This window comes from Cygnus olor, chromosome 3 (assembly GCF_009769625.2).
Source record: "Cygnus olor isolate bCygOlo1 chromosome 3, bCygOlo1.pri.v2, whole genome shotgun sequence".
NCBI lineage: Eukaryota > Metazoa > Chordata > Aves > Anseriformes > Anatidae > Cygnus > Cygnus olor.
The window spans coordinates 94626502-94645808 of record NC_049171.1 but is presented as its reverse complement, the minus strand read 5'-3'; the positions used below and the strand labels follow the sequence as shown (position 1 = coordinate 94645808).

The 19307-nt window shown below is 39.9% G+C and overlaps 1 long non-coding RNA gene across 1 annotated transcript; it reads right to left on the bottom strand.

The window, feature by feature from the left end:
• Positions 1-209: 209 nt before the first annotated feature.
• On the bottom strand, positions 210-18106 carry LOC121068188. Its single transcript, XR_005818685.1, has 3 exons — positions 18054-18106; positions 17252-17340; positions 210-854 (listed from the first exon to the last, which is right to left on the bottom strand). It is a non-coding gene; the product is annotated as an uncharacterized LOC121068188 (long non-coding RNA).
• Between the last annotated feature and the right edge of the window lie 1201 nt (positions 18107-19307).

Sequence of the window (19307 nt, the reverse complement as noted above, 5' to 3'; positions counted from 1 at the left end):
AGATACCTTCCCCCTTCCACCAGGTTCAGGATAGTTAATAAGAGCTGGATCCTGAATGACAGCAACAAGACGGGGTAGGCAGAGAGCAGAGCTGCTACGCCACAAAGATCCACCAGAGTGAGGCTAAAACCAGCAGCAACTGGAGCAAGGCAAAAGGAAGAAAGACCACAAAGACCTACAGCAGAAAAGGTATTCAAGTCCCTCTCAAAGGCAGCATATCTTTTTCCCTGAACAAGCTTTGGTCTCCTCCTGCTGTCTGCAATATATTTCAATTGCACTCTATGGTAATTCTATGGTATGCAGTGGCAAAAGTGAGAGCAGTTGTGTAGACACAGCGTTAGCAATTTAAGCACTGGGCCATCCGCTGATCTGGCTGTACCTGAGCAATGTCCCTCTATCCTCATCTTCCTCTGTCAGCAGCAAATTAATTTCTTCTGCCAGCATAAGCACACATGAAGTAGGCCTCTAAGCCTATCAAAATGAGTCAGGCCTGAAAATGAGGAATAAAAAAACCTATGGAAAGTATTTAGTCTAAGCCCTACTGAGAGATTCAAGCACTTGTGCAGCCATGCCTGCAGGCTGGGTGGGATCCCAGTGACATGAGGGCATGGGACAACCTCTCCACCTGGTTTCTTTCCAGCCAGAACTGCAATAGGTGGGAGCCAGAGCACAGTAGAAAAGTAGACATAAGCTGCTAGGCCATTCAGTGGAAACTGAAAGATGCTGCTGGTCAGCTGCTGATCTGTGAGGCAAGGGTTCCTTGGGCATCCACACCTCAGAGGAAGTCCTCCCATAACTGCTTCCTCTATAGCCCTTCGTGTCAGCATCTCTGCAATAACTCTGTGACACAAGATCTAGAAGAGAAAAGCAGAAAAATAAAGGGAGGGCTTACATCACATACCCCTGTCTAAATAACTCTTACATCTGCTTTGATGAATTGGTCCGTCTCCTCTGTTCCTCCCAGAACTGAAACTGTCCACATTTGAGGGAGACTTTGCTTTTGCTCTGGTTGTGGAAATAGGTGTGGGTATTTGGGTGTTTGTTTTTTTATCATTGGTTTTACACACTCTAAAATAAGCAAGTTGCAAGTCTGCTTGCTTTATGGAAATATATAACATAAAGAAATAATTTCTCATCAACAGCCCAAGGCAGATCATGCGAGGCTATTTACTAAGATGTTAGACTGCTAATATAAAGTATGCATGGGCACCTTTTACATGTATCACACACACCTGCTTGCCTGGAAGCAAATCAATAACTCCCTACACCAAAGCTTGCATTTGTCTGCTCTTATTAGACATGGGATGGTGCCCTGGGGAGGGCCACAGGCATTCCATTACCGAGGATCAGTGCCTGAGCAAAATGGAAAGGCTGCTAAAAATAAGCAACATTTGCTCATTGGTATAAATAACAAAAGTGAGAGAGAAAGAAAAACAGAAAGAGGACAAGACGAAAATGAAAACTGGCCCCAGACCAGGGCTCACAGAATGACTAGTCACCTCCTCATTGCCAATTCTGTCACCATCTCCAGTATGGGCAAGGTACTTTCCACTGCCAAGTGCCCCCAGCTTCTCTATCGGGAGGACCATTACTTGCAGATTTGCAGTGAGCCTGAGCACAGGATGGAGCTCCCACAGCACACGTGTTTGTCCCTAGGAGTTTCAGAGCTTGGGCACATTGAAACAAGGATGCAGCATTTCACATGTCCACACATGACGCCAATGGGATCCCTGCAGTAGCTTTTGAAGCGAGTATTTGGTTTATCTCTGTTTTGTTTATAAAGAGACCTATGGGGGAAGAGGGAGGAAGGGAAGGGTCTCCACTTCCATAAAGCTATCATCATTAAAAACTTTATCCTCTCTTTATTAAAGTAGAAGTGTCTTCTGAATTCCCATTTTTCTAACAGACTTCCCCAGCAAATAGCTTCCAGGGCACACTTGGCTGCCTCTTCTCAAGTACTAAAGCTGAGAAGTGCCTATCTATATTTGGAGGAAAATAAGAAGACTAAGCGAACAAAAAACTCACCCTTGCCCTGTATTACTAAAAGCACTGTGCACCCCAGTGGCACCAGACCTTTCAGGGTGGGCTGCCTTGTTACACAACTGCAAAATTTGAAGCCAGATATGCTTCTGGTTACTTTTCATTTTAGGGCCTGGTTAACAAAGAGGAATAATAATTGAGAACCGGATCCCAAGTAGCACACTCAATTTTACCTCTGTTTTTACTTCATGCATTTTATTGTAATAAAACACACAAAAATTCTATCAGCCCTACAATTAAACAAATAGTGGTATTAACAACTCCCACTCACCGCCTTAAGCAGGTTTAGCTGGGAGAGCTGAAGCAGCTGTCTCTGTCCTGTGTCTCTGCCAGAGGTCACCATCCTGTAGCGGGATCAGCTGATCCTGCTGGATAAACTCCTGAGCAAGTGCAGTCTGCAGGCTGCAGCATTAACATAAACCACCTCCAATTTCAGTTTACTCTGGCAGTAACCTCCTAGAAAAATAAAAGGGAGGAAACCTAAGGCTGGTAACTGTTTCATCTCCTAGTATCAGATAAATCCACCTCTGATTACATTTCAAAGCCCTAAAAAACAGAACAGTCAAGAGGTTTATAATAATGTTCTGGCTTGCCATGAATTAACATGAATTCTTGTAATGGAAAAGGTCACTAGCATAACCATTGAAACACACAGCTCAAATAAGGGCTAAAAAAGGTCCTTTAAAGTTTATCCAGGTACATGCAGACTTTAAACATTTTCAAAAATAGCTACAGCTGCTAAGTCTATGAAATTAAGCCCCTTCCAGACCTAGAACTAGGACAAATTTGGGTATCTATCTCTACCAACAACGGTGTGATTTACAGACTGTCATAGCTACAATATGAATTCTTGATACAGTAGAAAGACAAGAGGGCAGGGTTCCTACATCAATGCGGCTTTTTTCATGCTAGAATAACAGAGGATTGGCTCAGAAAGGCTCAATGTCTCCTTGGCACCCAAAGCAGAGACACAAATACTTGTAATGGGTTTGCTTACATGTAACTATGGAGAAAACGGCAGGTGGTTACAGTTAGGTTTCTGGGGCACACGTTTCACACTTGGTCGAATTCATGAGAAATAGAGAAAGATGCAGTTTTCGAGTAACTATGTGAATGAGGGGAGCGCTAAACAGTGGCCATACCTTGAAAGCAGGAAAATGGTACAACAGGAGTGCCGCAGCCTCCATAGCGTGGGACGTGCGTGCAATAAGAGTAAAAATGGGGGCAAGATTTGTCGTGCTTAGTCTTGAGCGTGATGCTGAGGAGTTTGAGGCTGGGAGGTGGGGGAGGACTGAAACGATGAGGAACTTTCAAAAGGAGGATGATCTGTGATATCTGAAAGGGTTTTGCTTCATGGTGCTTGAACCACACTTACGTAGCTGCAATACCACAAAGCCCTGGTAGAGGTGCCTCGTGCTGAGATGAGAGGGATCCTCTGTTGTGGCTTTCACCACACTTGTCCTAGCCTCCTACACGCAGCTTGCGTTGACACGGCTCCAGCAAGCCCAAAGAGAACAAACCCTGACACAGCCACCTCCTGCGCCCTTCTCATTCACCCATCCCACCAGCACGGGCGAGTCCTTTGGGAGAGCAGGACCTGGTACCTGACCGTGCCACATTTTCAGGACTATCCCACCTAAATGACTCAGAACTACTGCAAGCACAGGCGAGGAGGAGCACCAGCTCCATGCATGCTGCAGCCCTGCTGGGCCAGCAACTTTCTCAGGCCAGCACCGCATGCTTAGAGATGACTGTGAAGGGGCAGGTAGAGCATTTGTCTCATTTTCCCTTTTTCAGTCTTTAAAGCGAGGTGGAGTGCACAATGATGACGGGAGAACTGCCTTTTTCTGCTCTTGAAAAGCAATCCAGGGACAGGGCGTCCACTGGTTTGTTACCATGCGACCATGTTTCTACCACAAAATACTCTGTGGGTGACCAAAGAGCAAATACAATGACATCACCACAAGAATCAAGAAAGAAAAAAAAAAAAAAAAAAAAAGGATTTTTCTTCATCTTGCCTAAAATAAGTCATTCAATCAAATGAAGGGGGAAAAAAAAATCTTGATGATTGTATTCTGCTAAGAACAGAGGCAGATCTGAAAACACATTCAGAAATGAAGGTTGCCAAATGTGACCTTCTGTATTGTTCAGCCAGAGAAACTCCCTCCACTTACACTTTTGTGTATGGCTCTCACTTGCTGTAACATTTTTATTAAATATTTCAGCCAACAAAAGGAAATAGCAAAACCAGAAGGGAGACAAGACATTCTTTTTCAGGGAAGCTGGAAACTGATTCAGCAAAGTGGGACAAAGGAAATGCTGGGAAGTACGAATCCATCCTGAAGTTTAACTTAAGCCAGTAAGTACTAGTTTTCACACAGTTTAAAGTACTTAATAGATGGCTCAAATTTGGTTTAGAAATCAATAGACAGAAAGCAGAACAGTCACCTAATGTGGATTAATAAGCCAGCATTTAGGACTAAAGAAAAAGCTACGCTAATAAAATAATATAGTGACAAACACTTCTATTTACCAAAGATCATAATAGGTCCATTTCCAGCAAGACCTGTTTTGAGAAATGCAGGAGCCCCTTTTCTGTTTGTCCACTAAAGGTGCAGGTTAAAGAGAGGTGACTGACAGTGTGCAGGGCCAGATCAGGCTGGAGACTAGGAGAAGCTCTGATGACGAGCCACCTCCTTCCTTCAGATGATGCTGATGGTGGCTTTAGTTGCAGTACAAGGAAGGAAAGAAGAAGTCCTCACACACAGCTGGATTAACAGATTGTAAGCAAGATGCAATCATGCATCTGTTTAGTGCTCAGACAGGAGGGAATAGCTAACCCAGGAGAAAATTAGAATAAAAGAGAGGTACCTGAAGCAAGTAGGGGAAGGGTGTCTGCTGGCTATGGCAGCCCCACCACCCTGCAGCACAGCTTTTCAGAGCCAGGCTCCCTCGGGGAGCACTGTGAGCAGCTGCAGGTGCATTAGACAGGTGGGGAGCTTTCATCACAGGACATTTCGTCAGATTTTGTGATGCTCCACGGCCACATCTTATGCCAGGTTTCTCCCTCACAGCAAATTTCAAGAAGTTTACAGTAAGTAAAATCTTTGAAGGGAGTGCACAAGTATTAATAAGGATTGTTTGCAGCCATCAGACTTGTGTCCTATTTTATGCCTGCAAATGTAATGTGAGGTGATTTGGCAATGGTATGAAGAGGCTGTCTCTCTGAAACTCCAACCTTTCCCTCAGTTTCAGGCCATGCCATGCCTCCTATTTTACTTTCGAACAGCTAACTGGCTGAGAAACCCATGATGTAAGCTAGTAACTACACAAAATTAGCCCCTGCCAACTGTGAATTCATTTGTTCTTTTCTATTTGCAGTCTCTCCTTTGCTGAAACATAAAACTTTGTAGAGTCAGCATATTTCATCACATTTAAAATTATAACAACAAGGGTAAAAGCACAAAGAAAAGTATTGCTAATGCAAAAGACGAACAAAAATCCAGCCTAGGGACAATCATGGCAGCAGAGCAATCTATTATGCCTGAACTACTTTACTGCCACCTTTCATTTTCTAGTTCCAGTCTAGCCTTTTTCCAAAAAGAAAATTAAAATAATTAAATAAATGTAACCTCTTCTAATGGATGATAACAACAACAACAAAAAAAGTAACCATGCTCATTTGCAGAATAAGACTTTTTTTTTTGTAAGCTTTAAGTACCTCTACATGATTAATAGCAAAATGAATAGCACTTTCTAAATAAATCTGCCCTAATCTAATCTAACAACACCTAACCACTCTGTTTCCCTATTGTTATACCCCTACTGAATGATTTTCCTAGCCCTCCCTTAAACCCATCGCTTCCTGTACCTCCTGCATCTCAAAGGCATGCAAATGCATGCTTGACAGCTTTTCTCCCTTCTTTGACACACACTTTTTTTTTTTTTTTTTTTAAGCAGGCTAGAAACAAACACACATGTATTTATTTACATTGTGATAGTCTCCAAAGGCTTCATTCAGCGCTGTGGTTAAAGCAAACAACCAATGAGAAAGGCAAGTCCAGAGTTCAAGCGGCAGCAATCAATGCGCCGAGTTCATACGCCGGCGAACGTCGGTGTGTGGGTACCCACAAAACAGAGAAGTGCTCCGGACTCAGCAGCACTGCGAGGTATAATTGCTTCCTTTGTTAAATTGCTTGGTATTTGACATATGGAAACATATTTCCTCTTGAATAGGGTTTCTACCCTTTACATTGTCATTAAAACTTGTTTCTGTCACCTTTGTCAATGCATGTGAGTTATTGCGATGACTAGGCACAACCCTTATACCCAGTCAGTTAAATTACGTGGGCAGGTCAAGCATTATTAGAACAAAGACGGAAAACGCACAGCCAAATGTAAGTATGGTTTCTGGACTTGGATAAGATAAAAAAGTAAAAGGCATCATTTTCAAACAAAAGGGCAAACAATAGGCCCCTAAATCTGTATTTGGACACGCTAATTAAAGACCAGTCCCTCATTAGGAATCTATTTCAGTTAAAGAGGATCATTTTGGTTTCAGAAGATCTATTTTGCTTAAATCCCAGGAACACAACTATGAAGCAGTCTGCTAACCTCCAAGAGCAGAGCACAGCACATGGTTCCACCAGGACTGCACACTGCAGTAAGTGACAGGGCTCTCACTGTTGGCTGAGCTATAGCTGGGTCCCTTTGCAACACAATCACCCTGTGAAAAGGGTTCATTCTTTGCCACTCTTGCCAGGGCTGCCTCTGGCAAATCTTACTGCAATAATCAGCCTACACTGCCTACTTTGCTGTGTAAAGTGGATCTCTACATCTGTCTGAATAACCATGGAGTCACTTTTTCTTCCCATTTGTGTGATACAGCTTCTGAAAATATATCACTTCAGGACAGGAACAAAAAACAAAACAGAACAAAACAAAAATAAATAAATAAATAAATAAAATAATTTAAACCAAAAAAAAAGGCAGCAAGGCTGTCTCCAGCACAAACAAAAGAACTACCCCTCCTAGTCTCCACACCATCACACTTTGCTGTAAAAGGTGATGGCCAAACAGCAATAGCTGTCCAGGGTTGGTTTTTCCGTGGGGTTTACCTAGTGGGAGTCTTTAAGAAAACAAATCCAGGCTTCACGTCAGGATGCCGAACTGTGTCAGTGGTGTTAGGCATAGGTCACTGAGATGCTCCTTCCATACTCAGAAGAATTTAAGTTTGTATTTGCACTGGAGGAAGAAGAAGGCTCTCAGAAGGTAGGAATATTACAGCTGAAAACAGATTGTTCCTGAATTTTGAGGCCAGGAGATATCTACCAGCTGAAAAGGAAAGACTTCTCCCCCGCCTTCCTTAAACAATCAAAACAGGCATTCCAGGAAAAGTGGGCACCTCCAGATGTTCTCCTGAACAACCTGCAAATATCCAAGCATGTTTAGGCCGAGCTTTAACCACATGGCTGGCAGAATCACCCTGCAAGCAATTCACTGTGTGGCCTTAAATAAATCACTTACATGTGATCAGCACTAGAGGGGAAAAGGGTTTTCTGTTCCTTTTCTTTTCATGTATAGAGGCATTATATGAAAACAGGCAGAAATATTGGCTGCTATCCAGGAGGAAGGAAAAAAAAGTTGGTTATTTATAGAGAATCTTCATTTTCCTAGTTTTGAAAGAAAGAGTTTTAAATAAGATCACTGTATCACAAAAGGTCACTACAAGTAAATGAGAAAGGAGAATTTTCACTTGGACCTATAGTGACAGGTATTAGGGTGTTACACCAAAATAACACAAATAAAAAGAAAAAGCATTCATTACAGAATATAAGCGATTGTCATAGCCCAGAAAGAAGAGAAGCAGCCATCCAAGGGTTAGACAGAAAATATAATGTTCCTCCCTTCCTTTTGAAGGTCACCTCTCTATTTGGTGAGGTTCTCCCTCTGCAGAAGGCACAAACAACGAAAAACACATCACATACACCTGTTGAACACCTGTATGGAACTAACTCTTCCATAAGGTTTCCCAGTTTTCCTCCCACCTATCAAACAGCTATTGGTACTTTTCTACATGTCTAAAAGCCAAGTGATTTGTATCAGTAGAGCAGGTCCATGTCTGTAACCTGGTCTAACTAGTAAAAGAGGACTCTGTAAATCTGCTTTTAGGAAGTGCAGTTCAGTTTGCCAGCACCAAGGATGGATGGATAAAAAAAAAAAAAAAAAAAAAAAAAAAAAAAAAGACCTGGGTGAAGCACAAAGATAGCTGGATGGCTGGATGAAGTGAAATTGGATTTTGTGTGGCCCCTTTCCCCTTACGCCCAGGGCTGTGCCCCACAGTAGCATCTGTAGCTCATGCCCTACAGATCCTCTGAAGCTGCAGCACAAAGCACAGCTGGCAGCTAATTTGGACTTAACCATTTCACACTTGCAAGCCAGGGATTCAAAGACAAAACCCGGGCCCCCTCCTACTTTCCAACACAGAAACAATTTAAAACAGATCTAACACCTATGTAGTACTGATTTGGTTATCTTCAAAATCCCCATTGTTCTGTTTAAAGAGCATATCCTCCTAGAATAGCCTCCTTTTGATAAACAACTCCTTCTGCATGTCAGCCAAACAACAGTTTTGGTCTTTATCACAAGTGGACCAGCAGCAGAAACAGCGTGTGGTGAAGCAGGGGAGGAGGGGATTTTAGCTGAAAATAGAGTTCATTGTCAGCTGGACTTTGGGCTCAGGTTTTTAAATAGGTTTAGGAATGTGGATACGAAGCAGTTAAAAGAACCTCACCTCCAGCCCTTAAAGAAGAAATGTCTATTCATGCTTTTAACAGCATAGTAGTACCTCAGGTAGTGGGGCCGTTTGTGTGGTTTACACAAAAGTTCCTTGTATGGGAAGGGCAAAATACATAGGAACTGAAATATGAATTCCTCAGAAAATGAAAACTTTCTTAAAAAGAAATACAGAACTCCAAAATTGTGGTTTAAAAAAAAAAATAAAGTTTCAAAAAAAAAAAAAAGATCATGAAGTTTAATTGCATATTAAAAAAAAAAAAAAAAGAAGCACTTATACAATTTTTAAAAGTTGTCTAGGCCAGAAATTTCTGTACCTTTTACACAGTTTGTGGGAAATGAACGGCGGTGCTACAGATGTGTGCTTGGTGGAACGTGATCACTTTTGAAGTGTTTATTTTATGAAAAATAGTATTTCTTTTCACTAACATATCTTGGACATGATTCTATAATGACACTACAGAGTTTGATTGTATATGTTATCTCAAATATTCCCTAAGCACGGCTGAAAATAGTTTTACTTCTTCAATTCTTTGGATCAGTGGCTATGGGAGTATACCATAGGCACTAAAAAAGATGTCACAAGAAAATGTTACTTTGCGTGTTCCTCAAGAGCAAGCTACCCTAGGAAAGCTATGTACATTTCTCAGAAATTGACATACCCTCAAAAAGCTGACATGAGGGGTTTTAATAATCGTCAGCTTGTGTGTCAAACATTAAAAAGGAAAAAAATGTATGCCAACACACTAAGTGATGACCAAAGTAAAATACAGGCAAAATACCATTGATATTCCAGCTCCTGGAAACCATGCAGCTCTTGCAATATCCATACGGTTTGCTGGTAACTGCATAAAACATTGCTGTAGTTTGAGGCAGTAGTCCTATCACATTCTTACATTAAAAAATTCTCTTAGGTATACAAGCCACCAGCAAAACCACATCACTTTGCTCTAAAACACTTGCTGAAAAGCTGTAAGTGGCCTAAACAAGAGGAACATCACCATCTCCAGCAGTGCTATCTGCCGTCAGGCTAACTGGCAGCACAGCCGGGCTGTGGGGTGACCCCAGCCTGCACAAGCAGGCTAGGCCTCGGATAAGACGGTTGAATTTGGAAAACACGGGCAGTCACTGATGCCTGGTCTCCGGGTTTCCCACAGATAGAGCATCTGGGCAACGTTAACTGTGGCATTCTGTAAACACTGGCTGGATGATAACAGAGTGTAACGCCAGCTACAAAGTGGCGGTGGAAGGCTGTTTTCCTCTGTTTTGGTGGTAATCAGATGGCATGGCCAAATGTTGTGCCTGTGGAAGCAAGCTCTGGAAGTAGTTAAAGAAGTGTTTACAGTGCAGTCTGCCACAGATAAGGAGACAAGATGCTCTTCAAAAGTCAGAAAAATCCATCCAAGCGTAACTTTTCTCTCCTGTTCAACACCAAGAGCCACAGATACCTCAAACGCAACTTCAGCCAGGAAACAAGGCTGTCTTTTTGGAAGATTTGCAGTGCTAGGGGCTCGCGACACAAGACGAAGTCTCGGTATACTAGCACCAATGGCAAAGCTCCCCACTGCTCAAAGAGATAACAGCATTTCTCCAAAAATCTGACACATTGTGCCATCAACTCTTCAGGTCTCGCCATTAATACTTACGTAGGTGAAGCAGACTATATGCATGTGCATATATTCAAATCATCAAATGAGATGGCAAAAACTTCAATATAATTGTTTCGCAATTGATAGGAAGGAACCAATGCTGATTTTCTTTTTACTAACAAGTTTTGCTGCATCTTGGTGGCAAATGTAAAATATTGCCCCATACTTCTTTTCTAAAGAAATTCAAGTTAATTCCATTCATGCAAGGCTCCACACTGAGAAATGATTGACAGCAAAGATTCTCAGTTGCTGAACTTATCTTTTCCCCATTTGTGGCCATATAACTTTCTTTGTAACAACTTCAGCAATTGCTCCTGCAGAGAAAAACCGTTTTGCATCCATTTTGGCTAACTTTTGCCACAGTTCAGTGGCTGAATGGAGGAGGATGACTTCTTCATGTTACCAGACTCCAGACATCCTACCCGGTCTGCCACTGAGCACTCACCCACAATATGACAGGCTGGTCTGTGCAGCTCATTAAATATTTCACAAATCAAAAAAAAAAATGCATTAAAGGAAAAATAAGTAACTCATATAAATAAAGCAATTGTTCATGCCTGTAAAAACCTAGAAGTCTGCTATTATAATAAGGACAGTTGGTATTTTATGCTCATCTTAGGTTGAACTGTATAAAAAGATACAAAATACTCTTGTGGAGACTTTGTTTTCCTAAGTTTGGGTTTTGGGAAAGCTTTTTGTTCGTTTTTACCGAAATAAGCTACATACAAATTGATCACGATTGTTTTCCATGTAAAGAAAGAGCAATGCTTTCCATCTCTTAAAGTCAGCTAGAACTGAAAAGAGCTTAGAGACCAAAAAAGGAGAAAAGCAATGGATTTCTTTTTAAGGAAAAATAATGGCTTTACCTAGTAAATGAATGATTAAAATCTAAGGACTTTGAGCAATTATTTCCAGAAAATAAACTATTCACCTATTCATTCCATTATACTGCAGATAAACATCATACATTTAGCAGTTCTGTGCAGATATGTCACTGAGAAAAACTGTTATAGAATTAAATAGAGAAATGAAAATTAGCCACCAACTAAAGGTGGGGAGGAACTGAAGCCAATTTTGTATGTAGGGCTCTGACAGCATGCTTTCAAATCTCAGAATACAAGCTCAGGATCATCAAGATTGCCGTGAAGGGAATCTAGGATTGCTTCAATGGCACAGAACAGCTCTGTTAAGGAAATGAAATCATATTGAAGAAATGTGGAGGCCCTTCAGATAGCAGTGAGAGTTACAGAAAAAACAGGGTCCCCTGTTCTAAATGCAGCTTCTACAAAATAAACATTTTCCTCCCACTTTCCTTTTCTTTTCTTTTAAACAAATTTTCAAATGTTTATGAAAGAAAACGGAGACGAGATTGCATCTGGCTTGCCTATGGCGCCATTTGTTGCTATAGGGAGACTACTTGGAAAAGGTGATGAGTGGTAAGTTGGTGAATGATATTAATAGAGAAACAATAGACAAATTGCTCTCAGTGTTGTGGTTAACCCTTCAGAGTTCATATTTTGTTTTCTCCCTCTTCTTTGTGAGCCCCAAGCAGAGGATAATGATTAATTACATTTCCCTCCCTGCACAAGCAGCCAATTGCTTTCCCTCCAAAATGTTAGTATTTTTCTCCATTTCATTTCCACAAGCACAGTAGAAGTATTTTTAGAAACAGGGGGGAAGCGATCCACTGAAATGTATTTTTTTCCTGATTCAGGTCCTCAGGCAGAACTGATCAATGTTTCAGACTTCAGTAAGGATGATTTATACCTAGAGCACAAGCCAAACACCACCTAATGCTGTATTTTTCCTGAAAGTATGGAGAATGCAGAGAATTAAGAGTAAAGCTCCACCATTGATACCACTGAGCAGAAAGCTGAAGCATTCATATCACTAAGTACTTACTGTAAAGATACAACTTTGTTGAATGCAAAGAACATCCCTTCAAGAGCCTTAATAAAGAAAAAAGGCCGCATAAAAATGATTTGCAGTTTCCCAATGGGCACATCAATTTACTTAGTTAAATATTACTTTCAAAGTTTCAGTCACAATAGCTCTTGTTCCTTGCCAGTTGCAGTGAGAAAGATACATTGAACAAGGATGTCAGCTGAATACTAGCATTGATGTTAAAGCCAACTGTCCCCAGCCTTGCCAAGTCACTGACGTTTAGAGTGAGGACTCCCTCTTTTTAAGCCTTTTTAAGGCTTTTTCAAAGTACTGAAATTCTGTGAGTCCATTTTTGTGCATTTTGCAGAGGCATATAAAAGCTTACCCTTTCAAACAAGAGAAGATCCATCTACCATGCTTAGGTCTTTCAACAGAGAGTACTTGTGCCATAAATTGTTGCTCTTTCTATTGTTTACCACCAGATTTTGGTCCCATATTTTGTTTCATTACATTTAAGATTACTTTGCAAGTGTGCTCATATTTTAATTCAGGTTAATATTAATATTCAGGTTAATAATATAAAAACCCATCTTCCTTCCCCCAAATGCCAGTCATTCTTTGGAATCAATTTCCTATATTCTAATCACTATAGTTTGACACCCACTTTTTTGTTTTGTTTGTTTTTGGTTTTTTGTTTGGTTGGTTTTCATTTCTGAACAGGACATAGAAACCCAGATACATTCCATTAAGTAGTTTTCTGTCGTTTTGCCTGCATCATCAATTAACTCCATCCTACTAACTTTTAGTGGAAGTTGTTTTCTTCTACATCTGAAAGCTGTTTCCAAGTAGGGTAAGAATCCAAGAACAAAACCAGCTTGAGCAATGGTGTTTTGGTGTCTTTCTGCAGCTTCCTGAGCATCAGGATTGAAAGGTAATGTAGTACAAAGAGTAGTGAGACACATAAGTTTTTTTTCCTGTTTTCTTTTTCACTTTCAGTGCTAGAGGCATTAAAAGGAGTAAAGAGGTGCCTCCAGTGATACTACTGTTCAGTTAGCACCAGACTCACCTTCAATTCCTCTGAAAAAGAAATTGCATTCATGACATTTCTTGTAAGAGGGTGCCTCAGACCAGACTCTTGGTGGGGCTATCTTGCTCCTTATAGACTTTTAAGGTGAGATGCATAAAGAATTGGTCACTGATACTGCCTAATTGCTCTCTTTGTTGTCAACTTCATTCCAGAGCCAATTGCATTCTAATTTTAAAATACCGAAGACACGTAACTAAGACTTGCGCATTCTCAAAATTAAGTGAACAGAATTTTGACATTTTCCTCTGAACATTCTCAAAATCTGCTCTTGCACTGTCACTCATCTAAAGTCCAATCTATAGAAAGCATACACAAAGTATAAAACCTTGTCCCTCTGAAGTTATATTCAAGAACTCCTTTTTCTATTTTTTTCCTTTTTTTAAAGGCACCTTAAGTTAATCCTACTTTAATTCCTAATATTAGGCAACTGAACTTCTTACTTGCTTGAGCAAAAAACAAATTATTTTATAACATAAAGTCTAATCCATACTTGGGAATTTATATTTTAGGACACATCATTTGTAACTTACTGAATAATGTTTTTCTTTAAAGAGGAGTGACCTCCTAAAAAGAACGATGTGTCAAAATTCATTTATAGTCCATTATACATAAGTGTAACACAAACACAGACCATGCCCAATAGACCCAGCAATAGTAAAACTAGGGTTAAAAAAGCTCCAAATCTAGTCCTGATTCCCTGAGACACACATAAAGGTCTTTAAAACAACATTTCCACTCATTTGAAGCAGCAACTTATCCTCATATCCTTATTATCTTTACTGGAGTTAGTCTTTTAAGAAGAGTTTGAGTCTTAGATCCCAAAAGTTTAATCTAAATGCAACCTCAGGCTTGGAACAAACGTCACTGTGGTGTAAAGTCATGGGAGGGGAGGAAAAAAAATCTGAACTGCCATTCTTCAGACCTACTGCTGTCAGAAGGAGAAGAGGGTGGTGAACACCTCGTAAGCCTCAGTTCAGCAGTTTAACTTAATTACAATCGTATTTTTACTGAGAAAACAAAAAACAATAACTGAATGTCTTCTTCATGATTCCCTAGTGCATAAGTTGCATGTTGCATTTTCTCTCCATTGCTTTGTCCAGGCCTAAAGCCATAGAGAGGCTATTGCACCATTTCTTGGGGCATTTGTCCCAAAGTTTCAATGGCAAACCAAATGAGAGGCAGAGAATTAAAGGCACTATAACAGCAGAGGGTGATTCTCTCTGTTGTGAAACATCACAGCTTGAAATTATAATGAAGTTGTCATACAGAAAAAAGCAAACTTATAAATCATATTACATGCAAAAATGTTTCGTATTCTTAACAAACTCCTGATATCCTAATGAATTCATGAGGCAGTTTTAAGTGACTACCACCACGAAACTTTGCCCACAGAACCAAAGAGGCTGTATGAACAGTGTGGGAAAGAAGGACCAAGTGTTAGGCCCTTGAATTTACAGGTGTGAGTATGGTGCCTTTCATGTTTTAAGCATCACCTGGTAGGTAGACTGGGGTCTCCTGTCTTCCCTACCACATTCTTGCCACTATCCTGCAGTGCTGGCTAACATCTGAGCGACTTCTGTTTCTGCTTGTAAAATAATATAACATTTTCAACCTGATGGCCCAGCTAACATACACAGCGTTCAAATCATCCTACAGTTCCTTCTATTTGTTCTGCCAAAAACTGAGACTATAAAACCACTTCTGTTTTTCTTTTTATGAGCAAAAGTATTCACATAAATCAGAAAATCTGCTATTTCCTGAGATCTACCTACAACCCAAACAGATCCTAAAGTCTGGCATTTCAGGAATTGATTAAATGGAGCAAACTGTCCTTTATTGAACCCTGAAACAGAGAAAGCCTAACAGCACTTATGCAATATAGTGCCAATGGTCACTGTTACTTAAAGAGTCTTTCATGTGCTCCGAACACTGTTCATATGCAGTGCAACTGTGCTGTGTAATGTGCTGGAAGGCAGCAGCTAACTGCACAATTGTGGAGAAGGAAAAATGTAGTGACCCAGTGTAAAAACCCAGCTCATCCAGAAAATGCTATATGATCCTGAGTGTTTACATAGAGAGCAGGCAGACCTTTTCTATTTTTTCTGTTCTCAAGGACTCATCAGAATGCCCCATGCCACAGCAGAACTCAGAACTTTGTTTCTCTTTTTCCAAAAAATAAAGGGTTGAGTCAACCATTGCTACACAAGACCTGCAATCCCAAAGAGGCTTTCAAGTAGCAGCAGTGTCTTTCCCCCTCAACACACTTTAAAAAAAAAAAAAAAAAAAAAAAGGTCTAAAGGTCTTCCAATATAAGCTGCTCTTGAGAGCACTACATTGTGCTATGCTTTTTCATTCATACTTCTTGTTTTTATCAGGCAAGGATGACTAATGTCCTATTGTAATGCACTTTTCGCAAAAATGTGACCAACTGAGGCTGCTTCCACCGTAGTTGCATGGGTGTTTAACATTAAAAAAGAGCCCTCAGCTGGGCAATGGGAGACTCATTACCCTGTGCTTTAAAACAACAGGCATCATACATAAACCATGCTCTCATGCAAATTTGACCTACAAAATGTTGAAATCTTCCAATGACAGGAAAATTTCACAAGTAATCCCATGTGTCCCATAGCTGTAAAAGTGGTGTTACTTTAGCACCACAGGAAGCACCACATTTGCCACAAAGAGCTTACCATGGCGTGTTTCTTGCAGTTTGGCCAGGAAACCTAGATGGCACTTCATCCCATGCCAAGAAATGCTTTTCTGGCTCAGTTTATAGACATTTTAACCACCTTGGAAAGAGTGTAGAAATACTTTATGCCACCAATACATATGGATTGTATATATGACATATAACTTTTGACTTCAGCTTGGCCGGGATTTTGCTCCTTACCCCTACAGAACCACTGAATATTCATTTTAGGTCCTATCATACATTTGGTGATACTGATAGGCAAAACCAAATGGCATCCCCAGAGCACAAGTGATAAGAAAGAGACTGATGTTTTGTTATGAGAATATTTCAAATGATTCAAATGAAACCTGGACTCTTAAGCATAACTATAACACATTGCTGACCTCATACACAGTGGCCAGAGAATTTTAGAGTGACTCTGCTTCAAAAACTTTTACTGAATTTAAATGCTTCAGTCTGAATGAGGCCTTGATTTCTCTAGATCAAAGCCTGCCTTGACAGAAAATTGTAACAGGTTTTGCTAGTACTAGCACTTAGTAAATTCAATCTAATTTCACATTTTTATTTCACTTTTTAAACCATTTTTCATCCCAGAACAATGACTTTTCTGGAATACAAGGACATGAAAGTATACATTCTTAAGATGGGCATCTATCCCAAATCCATTCAGACTTATCAACTGAGCATGTAGGTCAGTAAATTTTGTTGTAGCACAAGCCTTTAATTCACATTTCACATTTAAAGAACTACACTTTTTCACTTCTCTGCCAAACAAACCCTTGTCTTCCCTTTCTTTTGCAGAAGACTTGCAGTTTCAAACCTGGTTCTAACACTGGGCACTTCTATGCAGAAAAGGTCTCCTTACTTTTGACTGTGATATTCACATGGGTCTCAGGTCACCTGCACAAAAAGCTTATTAAAAGATCACTTTTGAATAGCAGTACTAGATATTAATAAATACAATGTTTAGCCACAGTAAATACAATCACTTATTCATTTCATCATGGAAAGCTTACACTTACTCATGCCTCATTAACCTAAAAATCCTACCAGCATACTTATCATCATACACTGCCTTTGTGCTTTAAAGGAAAGTTTTCTTACCCTAATCAAAGTGATGAAATGCTCCTCTGAATCATTTTATTACATGATACATGCCTCCACCTTATAAGGATGCCTTAAAAGTCTTCTTCCTTATTAGAAGCAGAAAAAAAAAAGAATAAAACTTTTAAGTTGGATTGACTAGTCTGTTGGGCACAAATCAGCCTTATCTAAGACTTTAAAATGTTACTACTCTGTCACAAGATAAATGCCTTAGAGGTTGACAGTCTTCAAAACATTTGGCAACTAGGCACATTGCTCTGAAAATTACTATTGCTCTTGAAGCACCTTTTAAACTAAAACAGAAGCTTAGACTCAATTCCAAACTCAGAATTAATTATTTCATCCATATTAGGGATTTCCATACAATATTTCACACTTGCCCTAAACAATACCTTTTATGACCTCAGTGAAAATTCCTTGAATTGGTAAAAAGATTGTGAATAACAAAATCCACAGGACACATCAATGGAGAAACTTTTACAGCAGAGAGAGCTTCATATCAACTATCCAGGCTTGAGGAGAACAAATTTAATTAAGATTCTTCTTACTAGTATGCAACCATGTAATGCATGCCCCTGACATACATTCTGTACTAACTGTTGCAAATAAATATACCCAGAAATACTCAGATTTTCTTTTTTCTTGCTCAGACTTTCACCTAACAATCTCAATATGAAACATAAAATATGCTGAGGCAAAGAGAAACTAGATACTTACCTGGTTCTAAATTTGACTACATTTCACTGACACATAAATAATCATCTTAGCCAATGGGACTACAAAGGTTTGAAAAAGTTCTTACCCTGCTTACTGAGCCAATATACAACTGCTCCCTTCATTGGCTTACACTGATCTGAAAGAGAATGTCATTGCTGAAAGAAAAAAAAAAAAAGAATCTAAACTTGTTTGCTTTATTTCACCATATAATTTCATTGAAGATAATGAAATGACCCTTCTCATGAAGATTATTTGACATAATTCATACCACAAATAATCCTATTTACAGCAGGTGAAAAGGTACATATTGCATTCATCTGTGAAAAAAAATGCAAATTGTCCCACTTTTTCTCCTTCATGACTGACTTGCTGCACAGCAATTTTCTAATGTTCTTGCTAACAATAGCAGACAGGAAGAATGCAGTTCAACCTAGTTTATGTTTAGGAAGAGGAGCACTGATTTCCTACAATTACTCCTTGAATACAGCATCAAGCCAAAGGAGCAGCAGGGGAAACAATGGAAGTCTTCCATGTGCGTAAGAATATTGTTTCTCTCCTTTGAAGAGCTTGTCATTAGACAATCCCACAACATAAAGGAGACTTCAGGAGACAATAAAAACAGTGATCTGTATCTAGTGAAAAACAGCAAAATTACAGAACATTTGTTCCACGTTTATCACCGTGGAATGATTTCTCACAAATTGTTCCTTGTTGTTTCCAGAGACAAATTAAGACAGCAAAACAGAAAAGTGGATCAGAAAGGAAATTCCCTAGGCTTGTCTTGGCACTTGTAGACCCCATCACCTTAATGGTTTGGTTCAGTAATCTGCCAAAAAAGGACTCATCTTCTGCCATACCAATCAACTGAATGACTGTAAGACAGTGTCCTGTGTACACCACAGCCAACAGCAGGGAAAGGGAGGGATAGGACCAATTTCTCAAAGCTAAGCCACTAGATCCACTCAGTTACACTCCTGAGCCAAAGCACCCAGCAGCTTTTGCCCCTCTGTCACCATATAGACTGCTGGCAGAACAATAACAACAACAACGGAGTTTACATTTTCTCACCAGATATTCCATATATTAACTTGATGCCATGAATTTCTGGGGGGACTATCACTATAAAGTGTATATCCGAGATGAGGAAGAGCAAGAGGGATGGAAGAACAGACAGAAGATGCGCTTTGATTAAAGTACTGATTGGTATTTGGGAGATCTGAGCTATTCTCTGTGTTTCTTTCTTGCATCCTGTATGACTGCAGATCACATGCGATCTAATATTTTTTTCTTTTCTACATATTTGGCTTGTCTAGAGAGAATACGATCTCCTGTACATTAA